The following is an 11,814-nucleotide window of genomic DNA, read 5'->3' as shown; positions in this document are numbered from 1 at the left end:
TTTTTAAACTTTATAAGCTGTGATAGCCCTTCCTCAAGTAAAATATTATTTAGAAGCCCAATATTATTAAGAGAAAAAACATAGCGCTGTGTGGGTTAAGCAGCCCAGAGACTCCATTCCAGCTCCACTCACCCCTCAACAAAACTATGCTATAAATTCACTTACTTCACAGGGGCTCGAGCATACACCTGAAGCCAGTCAGGAATTTCTGCAGTATGATATGGATTTGCAGGTACCAGAAGGGACTGATTTCTTTCGGTTTGCTGTGGCTGATATGTGACAGGAGGGGGTTGGTCATACCGAGGTACGCTAAGAAAAAAGAATCAACATTCATCAGGATAAAGGCTCTAAATCTAAATAAGAAATTGTAAAGAACAAATAATATTTAAATGTTTTTCAATGTGCCTCTTGCCCAAACTGAATTCCTTCTACCACCTAAAAAAACAGAAGTCTGACTTTTTTTTTTTTCCTTACCACACCATAAGGTAAAGTAAAATCCACCTTCTCTTGGAAATTAGTAGTCATTAGTGATGGATATAAACCTAAGCTAAATCTTTACATATAATTTTTTAAGGATTTTTATTTATTTGAGAGAGAGAGAGAACAAGTGGGAGGAGGGGCAGAGGGAGAAGGATAAGCAGACTCCCTGCTGAGCACGGAGCCCAAAGTGGGGTTCAATCCCAGGACCCGGAGATCATGACCTGAGCCGAAGTCAGACACTTAACCAATTGAGCCACACAGGTGCCCAAAATCCTTACATATTTTTAAGAGATTTCTTCTGTCTGGTATTTATTCTTTTCAAGGAACCCGAAAGGAAGCTATAAAAAATTTGGAGCTAAATTACAACCTTTATACCAAGGCTTAAAACTAAAAGTAGTAATTTTCAGTAATAACTAGTAATTAGCTGTAAATTTATATTGGAAAGGCTGATAGTTTCTCTCAAAATGAGAATGGATACTTTCTTCCTCCGTTAGGCTGAAAAGAGGATTTGGAATATGCAGTCTAGTGGGAATGAGAACTGCGCTTGAATTTCCACAATAACCATTCTGCTTTTACCAAATTATGAGAACATATGGGAGTTAGAGTTGATTAGAACCATTTTAAATCACAGAGATTTAAAACAAAAAGAAAAAACAGACCATGCTTTTTAATTAGTTCTAATGGCCTAACTGGTGGGACAGAGAGAACAGCAAGGTGGAGAGGCAGTTGTTATATGGGAAAATGCTAAGGAAAAAGCACTGAACCACTTGAAGCCTAAAGACTGAAATTTGGGAGGCCAAAGTGATCTATTCCAGAATAGGAGACAAAACTGGAAGAGCCTGCTCCACACATCAATATTTATGTGTACATCAGAAAAGGTCACTGCAATACTAACCTAGGATTAAGATAATTGTTAGACTGTGATTAACAATTTAAAGATCAAAGTCCAAATGGCACTGCAATTTTATATTTATCTCTTCTTTCATAAGTAGGTACAAAGTGAAATATCCTTTGATAGCACAATTGGGGGGTGGGAAAGAACTGAGGCTTTGAAGTCTCATATGCCTGAGAGTTAACCTTAGTTTGGCCACCTCATGAGTTATATGAATGTGGGCAAAACTGCTTTACTTCTCTAAGCTTCAGCCTTCTTATTTGTAAAATTGGAATAAATTCATACCAAAGATGATTGTTCTCAACAGTAAATAAATGAGCTAGTAAGTCAAGTGTTCTGTATAAAGATTAGCATAATAGAGACAATCAAAAATAGTTATTAATACTATGGATGTGAGCTTAAGAAAGGTGTTTGTTCTCTCTGGTTTAATGTCTACAGAGCTGCTAAGAGAAGCAAATTGTGAAAATGCCTTGTAAACTATAACAATTCTATAATAATGTAAGGTTACTGATGATAAACAGAAAAGTCAGCTCAATATACTCTCAAATCTGGTTGTGTGGACCACAGAGTCTTCTGCCACCTGGTGATAGCAATCTGTCATCATGTTTGGTTCTTTTTTTTCCTTTTTGCATTTTCCATCATTCTTAGTCAACAAACATCTGGCTGCATTCCCACTATGCGCCTGTCTGTGTGTTGGGTGCTGGGAGTTCCACTCATCCCTGCCCTTGGTGGGAATCGTGATCAGGTAGGAGGGGGCCTGAAAATGGAGGCTAGGGAGGCCAGCAGCTTGCCTGAAATGGTTTAGAGAGTAGGCAAAGGGACCAGAGCCCAACACAGGCAGAGCAGTTGGTTTGGTTCTTTTGAAGTGATGACAATTTCAGTTGTTCAATAAACACTGACTGAAGGCCACTAAATGGAATCGCTGGGAAAAGAAACTTTTCCAAACTGAATTAATAAATCCAAATATGTAAAATGATAAAATAATGATAAAGCTTAGTTTTCTAGGGTATAATATTAAAGTATATTTTCATAACAATTTTAATGGTTCTAAAAAATGCAGAACTCTGCTATAACCAAAGATTGTATTATGCTAGATGATACAAGGAACACCTATCAACGTGCTGATGATACTCTACCCATTTTAAATTTTATGGCTCAGAGGTAGTTAACAGGAATTTATTTGCTATTTCATGACTAAGCTAGTACTAGTTTTTTTTAAATGTACTTTGAAATACAGTGTGTGTGAATTTTACATTTATATACAGCACACCGCAATTTGGATTAATCACCTTTCAAGTGCTCAATAGCTACATATGACAACTGGCTACAATATTCACAGGGCTAAAAGTTTGGTCACATGAGACCTACTGATAAGCCCAAAGGATCACTGGCTACATTTATTAAACAGATCTGGGATGTTTTGTACAGTTCCAATTTTCTCTTTCACAGTAAGAAACAGAACATAGTCAGAAACTGAATAAAACAGCAAGATGCTATAATTCAAAAGTATATTATGACATATTAGGAGGGAGGTCTGTATTATTTATAGAATTTTAAATGGAAAGAGAGATGTTTTAATTATTTCAATTTCTGGGTATCTACAATAAAAACATTTTGGTATATTAAAGCAGAATCTGATCATATGAATACTGATTGTTTTTTGAGGTTGTTTTACAAAGTTTTTTTTAATTTTTTTTTTTTTAAAGATTTTATTTATTTGACAGAGAGAGACACAGCGAGAGAGGGAACACAAGCAGGGGGAGTGGGAGAGGGAAGCAGGCTTCCTGCTGAGCACGGAGCCCGATGCGGGGCTCGATCCCAGGACCCTGGGATCATGACCTGAGCCGAAGGCAGACGCTTAATGACTGAGCCCCCCAGGTGCCCCACAGTTTTTTTTTAATTATTAAAATCACTACTAAACATAAATCCAAAGAAAAATGTCATAAGCTTTCAAATATCAAACTTCAGGATGCCTTTCTCTTTGATGAAAATATGAGCTCAAAATCTAACATTAGACAATCTCAAAACTAAAAGTTGAAAATAAAATTGATACTATACCTAGGAGCACAGGGATGCCTATATTGAGCCTTCTTATTTGTGTGATCTACATAATAGGTTCCAAATTCTGATGACTCAACTCGCTCCCATCCTGGAGGAAGTCCTTCTCGCTCAAGAGGATGGCTCCAATGAGTTGTATTTGTGTTGTGATCTATATAGTATTTTCTCCCTCTCATTGTCCAGTCCACAGACCAGCCAGGAGGAAGAGGTAAATCTTCAGAACCATGGTTAGTTAAATTTCCTAAAGATGTAGCAGCAACTCTCCCAATACCTGAGGAGGAAGAGAGAAAAAGAAGGAATAGAACAATTATTCAAAGCTAAAAAATATGACATCCGGAGAAACAGTCACAAAATTAACTATCCTAATTATACTCTTCTGTTAAAATTCATAATTTTATAATTATAAGAATTTTCATAAAACTAGCCAGTATTACTAAAATTTAATTACAAAAAGAAGGAGGAACAAGACTCCCTCTTCAGAATTAGTTTTGGTTGATGCATCTATCACCAGGCTATACAAACATTTAACTATTAGCAAAGCTACTAAATATGTATACTGCTTAAAAGAAAAGTGAAGAAAATAAAATTTCACCACATTTAAGATTTAAGATTTGACATTTCACCTAAAACAGCAAAAATAAACTTGTAAAACTGTCTCCAGTTTATAATTTCTTAAATATAATCTAGCTGTGCCCTAGAACCATTAAATAAATTTATCAAAGTAGCAACATGTAAGGTCAACATACAAAAATCAATTAAGTATCTGTATATTAACAACAACTGGAAACAAATTATACCACTTATTATAGCTCCAAAAAAATCAAATACTTACATATAAGTAAAACAAAATACAGACAACAAATTATGTGCAGAATCTGTACACTGAAAACTACAAAACACTGCTGAAAGAATTGGAAGACAACCTACCATGTTAATGGATTGGAAGACTCAACATAGTTAAGATGACAACTCTTCCTGAAATGACCTTTAAGTTTAAGATAATTCCAATCAAAATTCCAGCAGGATTTTGTAGATACAGACAGAAACAGGGCTCTAAAATGTATATGGAAAGGCAAAAGAACTAGAGAAGCCAAAAACATTTTTAAAAATAAGAATAAAGTTGGAGGATTCATGCTACCTGATTTCTTTTTTTCTTAAGTAATCTCTATGCCAAACGTGGGGCATGAACTCATGACCCCAAGATCAAGAGTCACATGGTCTACCAACTGAGCCAGCCAGGTGCCCCTCATACTATGTGATTTTTAAGACTTACTATAGAGTAATCAAGACAGTATGATATTGGCAAAAGGACAGACAGATCAATGGAACAAAGAATCCAAAATATACCTACACATACACAATCAATTGATTTTTGACAAAGGTAAAAAGGCAATTTGATTGAGAAAGGGTAGTTTTCAACAAATGACGTTGGAACAACTGGAATCCATATGCAAGAAAATTAATCACAATCTATACCTTCTACCTTCTTTTATAAAAATGAACTTAAGATGGATCATATATCTAAATGTAAAACATAAAAACTATAAATCTTTTAAAAGAAAAAGGAGGATAAATTTTTGTGACCTTTCATTAGATAGAGTTCTTAATCATGATGCTGAAAGTGTAATCCATGAAACAAAAATATTGGTAAATTGGACTTTATCATAATTAAAAATGTTTGCTCTATGAAAGACATTGTTAATAGAAAGAAAATCAAGCTACAGACTGGGAGAAAATATTTACAAGTCACAAATTAGACAAAGGATTTTTTTTTTTTAAAGATTTTATTTATTTGAGAGAGAATGAGAGACAGAGAGCAGGAGAGGGAGGAGGGTCAGAGGGAGAAGCAGACTCCCTGCTGAGCAGGGAGCCCGATGTGGGACTCGATCCCGGGACTCCAGGATCATGACCTGAGCCGAAGGCAGATGCTTAACCATCTGAGCCACCCAGGCGCCCTAGACAAAGGATTTTAATCTAGAATTCATAAAGAACTCTCAAAACACTAGGAAAATATTTTAAATGGGCAAAAGATTTGAACAGGCACTTCAAAGAAGATATATAGATGGTAAATGAGCAGATAAAAAATGCTCAAATCATATTAACCATCACGGACAGTGCTAATTTAAAAAAACCCTACAAATTAAAACCACAATGAAAGGACAATACACATCTTTGAGAATGGCCAAAAAAAAGGAAAAAAAATCTGACAACATAAGTTGTGATGAGCATGTGAAGCAACTGAAACTCTCATACACTGCTGGTGGAAATGCAAAATACTTCAGCCACTCTGGAAAACACTTCAGCAAGGTCTTATCAAGTTAAATATGTTTTCCATATGATGCAGCAATTCTATTCCCAAATATTTAACCTAAACAAATGAAAATGCTTCTTCACACAAAAACCTGTATGGGGATGTTTATAGTGTTGAAAATGGAAACAACCCACATGTCCTTCAAGAGAATGAGTAAACCAGTACAATCATACAGCAGAATCTACAGTAAAAAGGAACTAATTATTGATACATGCAACAACATGGATAAATCTCAGAGGCATTACAGAGAGTGAAAGGAGCCAGCCTCAAATGTCTGTACATTGTATGATTCCATTCATATGAAATTATTGCAAAGGCAAAACTACTAGGACAGAAAATTGTGGTTGCCAGGAATTAGGGGTGGGGTGAAAAGACCAAGCAACTGTCACAGACCAAAGAACACTAACTACACAAAGGGATAGCAATGAGGTAATTTTTAGGGGTGACTGAAATGTTCTATAAACTGATTGTGTTGGCATTACATAGATCGATCGATCGATTGATCGATCTATATCAAAATTCACAGAACTCTGTACCTTAAAAAAAAACCCTAACTTTACTGTTTGTTATCTATCTATCTATATCAAAATTCACAGAACTCTGTACCTTAAAAAAAAACCCTAAGTTTACTGTTTGTTATCTATCTATCTATCTATCTATATCAAAATTCACAGAACTCTGTACCTTAAAAAAAAAAACCTTAAGTTTACTGTTTGTTATGGGGGGGGGAGGGAAGAATACCCTGGCTGCATCGTTTTATTCTCACATAAGAATAGTAATTGTGTATAACTAATCACCCCAAACTCCAAGATTTAGTTTATTTCCATAGATTAATGACACAGATTGAGCTCTGCATGAGTTTTTCCTTGTTGATGTACAACCATCTTGATAAAAACTTCAATTAATTCAATATACATGTGAGAACTGCCAAAAGCATGTCAGAGCAAGAACAGTAAAGAAGTGGAGATAAGAACAGAGCACTGCGAAAAACTAGTTAGCCCAAAACACTACCCTGGTAATTTCTCCTTGTCCCTCCACAATCCTCCACCCTCTCCAGCAATATAGGAGGTGATTTCAAATAACTGGTAAAGGAAAACTCAATTTGCTTAATATGTATAATAAGAATAGCACAACATCAATCTATAAGAAAAATTAGTTTTGCAAAAAAAAAAAAGGTACAAATTTATTAAAAAGAACATTCGGAAAAATGTCCCAAAGCAGAAAAAAAATGCAACTAAATTCTCCCATTAATTAAGAGAAAAAAGGAAGCAATCAATTCTCTAAAAGACCACAAAGAAAAGCAAGAATCCAAAAGATGGTAAGGCAACAGAGATAAAAGCTGTGCTCAGGAAAGAAAGAAAGATGAAGACAAAAACTGGAAGAACAAACATGCAGTGTTCGTTACAACGGAGAAACCTGGCAAATCTTAACCAAGTATGATCGTTAATATCACCAATAATGTCATATACATATACAAGTATCTCCCTATATTTGACATGATGAGGATACTTCACCTCTGTGCTTATTCCTTCCAAAAACCAAAAGCCCTATCTAATCATGAGAAAGACATGAGACAAAATCTAAACTGAAGGACAGTTCACAAAATATCTAGCAAGTATTCCTCAAAACTATCAAGGTCATGAAAAACAAGAAAAGACGAGGCAACTGTCACAGACAAAGGACACTAAGGAGAAATGACAACTGCGTGCAATGCGGTACTCTGACTGGATCCTGGAACAGAAAGCTGACATTAATGAAAAAACTGGCAAAATCCAAATAAAACTTGGGAGTTAATAAAAAATTCGTGAGTTCACAGATACTAAAAATAAAAACTCAGTTTACCTTTGGAGGTATCTAGGGTGCCAATTCATTATTCTAAAAACTAGTAAATAAAGGGAAAGATTTAGTATTTATCCTTTCTTATATGAATAGCAACCAAATAATTGATGAGACAGTTATTATAGAATTCCAACTAACCGAGAAGAAATGACAGAATTAGGGTATCGCCATTTGCAAAACCTAATGAAATACCGGATCTAGCCAATGATCATTAATGGCTGTCAAATCAACAGGGAAAAGGCCGGTGGAGAACTTCATGATGAATGAACTGTACTGACATCTGATCCCATCAATTTTAGGATCAAAAAGAGAAATTAGTCATTATGTGTCTCTGGAACTGATGCAGCAGAATGTATACAACAGCATCTATGAACTATTTTGGCAAAAAGAGAAATGCAAGAAAGAAAATAAACACAGTCACAGTATCCTTTGAGAAGAAAGGCATATATTTTTAAAACATATGGGAACTACAGAACAAAACAAAGCTAACAAGCCTTTTGGTGAAATGGACCTTGGTTTCTGTCAAACTGCAACTGAAGGTTTATTTAATAAGTGTAGCTTAAGCAATTTCTGTACTTAAAGAAAAAATGTTTAAACAAAAAAGAAATAAGCCAATGTACTAAAGACATGCACATAGCAAATGACTTTAAAATCACATTTTAAAGCATGCAATGGCTTTATATTTTCTCATACTTCCATCATTAAAAATGTTGTATTACTGGCCATAACCAAGGATAGCAATTTAAAAAAATTAGAGTCAATTCACTGTACTCATACTGAGTTATTCATAAAAATGAAAACTTTTTGGCCCAACAGAGGTCCCCCTGGAAATACATAAACAGATTTCTAAATACAAACATTTTTAAAAACAAAAACTCTTATAGTAAAAAATAATAATAAAGTAATAAAAACTGTATAAGCTTAGAGATCAAAGTTGTGACAATTTTGTTCATCTGCTTGGAAAATCCAAATTTCCATATACTGAACTTGCCTAAATCTAGAAACACATACACCTCTACATTTAAACAACATTAAGTACCAAACACCAGATTTAAACTGTGATAAAATGTGAAATTCATATTTAGAGGAAACACAAAGACCCCTCTGTAAAAATTCATATTTTTTTTGAATTAAACCTCAACAATTTGATAAGGGGGCCAAGATGTCCTCAAAGTTCCAAACAGGCTCATCAGCTTTACCAGTGCCATCTAAAACCATGATTCCTAACCTTTTCATGATACACTCCACCTGTACTTTCTGAAAGTGCCATGTGCACTAATTTTTTTCAAACTATTTGGGATAATTTTATAAAACCTATTGAGAGAAGAATGTACAATACAAAAAGACTAAAAATCAGATTTAAAACAAAACATTCCTAGTAATAAAATAGGTCCAGAAGACAGGGGGAAAAAAAAGCTATGTTAAGCTCTAACACATGAGACCTCTGCTCTAAGTTCAGCCAGGAAGTTGAAACTTCAATAGCCAAACATGTCAAATCTGGAAAAAGCACAGAAGAGCACAAAACACTCTTATAAAAGGCATGAACACTAACAATTATGAGTGTCTCCTCTGTCCCTGACCCTTTTCCAAATTTATTATTTCATATTCAAAATAGCTCTATAGGTAATAGAATCACTACCAATTTACAGATGAGAAAACAAAGGTTCAAGTAAGTTATTTCCAAAGCCAGAGAATAGTATACAAATGAAAAATTTATTACTAACAAAGTAATCAACAAACAAAAGATCAACTGTAATTCTTCAAAGAAAAGTATGACTGCTGATAATAAAAGAAAAAACAAGCTACCAATTTTGAATTCAATCAGTGGAAAAATAAGAACTTGTTTCTGGAGATACAAGGAAAAAATTTTAGTTTTCTATTATTTCAATTAGTCCCAGAAAAGAATGAGTGGCACTCATAATCCTCAGAATAACTTCAATTTGAAGGGATTAAATTGTGCAAACACCTTCCATGTATATAAAGTAATACATTCATAAACTAAATACATTATTACCCAAACACAAGGATAAAAGTATTATTTTGTCTCTCCATCAAGACTTTACTAGATATGTCTCCAAAGAATTTAATCTCATACAACTCGGCAGATACCTGTGAAACCTGCCCTTACAGACAAAGTTTGAAAATTCTGGTTTACTAATTTTGTAGTGGCTACAGAGAATAAAATGGAATCTGGAACTCTAATGAAGGTCCACAAGCTTCAGGGTAATGAACGCTAAATGCCATAGCCCAAGTTACAATTAAGATGTTGATAAAGAGATCTAAAGAGATCTACCTTTTCTCCTCCTCTGCAAAATAATTACAAATAAAGTTGTGTCCCTAAATATTATTAACCACTTCTCAAAGATGATTCTGGGTTCACTAAATATTTATGCATTTCTTGGAGTAAACATTATTTCAGTGTTTTTTTGTAAAGGCTGACACTTTTCAGTTTGATTTTGGTAACCTGACTTCTTTAGTCGTCTTTAAAAATAAAAGTTTTAAAAGTCTGTTACTTAAAACTGTATAGAACCAAATTATTTAAATGAAAAACAAAGGAATTCATTCTGCCTTTAGTACTCCAACTGAAGACTTCCTGTTAACAGCTAAATTCCTTCCTTTGGCACATAGGGTAGGTGCCTGCCCAGTACACTGGCCAAATGTTAACGGTCAGATTTCACCGCTAAACCTAGAACTTGCTAAGCCCTGAAACCCCCTGAGATATTATACAACCTGTTTTTGGCTTCTGCCAAATACAATAAAATAAAGTTAACCCTTAAGATAAGGTATTTCCTGAAGGTCTAAGTAACTGGCAGGATATACTACTTGCATTAAGTCATTACCAAACTATTTTCTTCCTTATCTTCTTAATGTTTACCAACTTAGTAACAACAATCAAAATTTAAATGTTGTGAAAATAAATCTGTCTATAGCACATCTTTACCCTCCCACAAACTTACTTTCTCCTTTCCATTCACTCTAATTCCTTGAATTCTCTTCAGCATTAATCTCGAAAACATGATTTCAAGTCTTTTCAAGATGAATTCAAGAAACTTCCAGCTATTGTTTCATATTCAGATTTTTTCCTTCTGGAAAAGACAGCTGTTAGGCTTTTCTGCTTGGTTAGTAATTGGTTATTAATCCTTCCCTGACACTTAACAGACTCCTTCAAAAAAGCACTGTTTTTCTCTAAAAGGTAAAACATTAAATCTTATTGCCCTGATATAAATTAATGCTATTAAGTGAAATTTCTCAAGCACATTATCACTCTAATAAATGCAAATCTTTTTTAAAAATGACTCCTCAGTTTGAAAAAGTATCCAATTAATTTGTATTTTATTTATCCCTAGTTCATGATTGGAAAGTTATTTTGAAATCTGTCATTAAACTTATAAAAACTATGTCAGACTGCCACTAAGAGAGGATCAGTAGAAATTTAGTTCTTGCAGTATTTCCTCAATGACACTCTGTGAATCAGAATTTTAAAACAATATTTTAACATGGCATTATTAATTCTTCATACTTTCATTTAGGAAGAAGTGTTATGAGTTCTCAGTGATGTTTGCAATATAAATACACATGATAAAAGTAAGTGCGAAGAACAATCTGTATTTATGGTAAACAAACTGTTTTAAGCTTTTATTCCTGCTACCTCTCAGCCACCAAAACTGTCTTAAGACTCCAGACTTGAAATCTCTGGATTCATTCACTTAGTCAACCATCTATGCTAATCCTATCTGAATCTTCTCTTTTCCTTATCTCTCATATCCCATTTGTGGCCAAGTCCCATCAATGCAGATGAGTCCCACTTCTCCCCTTTCTAAAAGTTTGCAGCCCAAGTCAGGTCCTCATTAACATTTAAAATAGTAACCTCCAAACATTCACCAAATGGAAGATTATGAAGTCAATGAAACTACTCATAAATAGTATATAACATTAAGAAATTTATTCAAGTAAAAAGCAGGGATATAAAACTGTACAGAATATAATCACAACAATGTTAAAAAAAAAAAAAAAGAATACCACAGGAAAAGATGAAGGAAATAACTGAAATACAACGAATCTCTGGCCTGATGAGCACTTTCCCTTAACTTTTCTGCTTTTTGCAAATTTTCTACAGTAAGCAGCTATTACTCTAAAAAATGATTTATTTTTTAAAACTTACTATTTTGTTTGGGTAACAAATCATTTCTGAGGTTTAAAACTTACGATATTAGAAACAGCCAAAATAAACACC

General features: G+C 34.1%; 1 long non-coding RNA gene across 1 annotated transcript; it reads right to left on the bottom strand.

Annotated features, from left to right (window-relative positions):
- Positions 1-3,505: 3,505 nt before the first annotated feature.
- LOC145719088 (uncharacterized) lies at positions 3,506-10,504 on the bottom strand. Its single transcript, XR_014142177.1, has 2 exons — positions 4,358-10,504; positions 3,506-3,701 (listed from the first exon to the last, which is right to left on the bottom strand). It is a non-coding gene; the product is annotated as an uncharacterized LOC145719088 (long non-coding RNA).
- Between the last annotated feature and the right edge of the window lie 1,310 nt (positions 10,505-11,814).

Source organism: Leptonychotes weddellii, unplaced genomic scaffold (assembly GCF_054177405.1).
Source record: "Leptonychotes weddellii isolate Sample4059 unplaced genomic scaffold, ASM5417740v2 HiC_scaffold_3003, whole genome shotgun sequence".
Classification (NCBI taxonomy): Eukaryota; Metazoa; Chordata; class Mammalia; order Carnivora; family Phocidae; genus Leptonychotes; species Leptonychotes weddellii.
The sequence above is the reverse complement of the archived record's forward strand: the minus strand, read 5'-3'. Positions and strand labels throughout refer to the sequence as shown.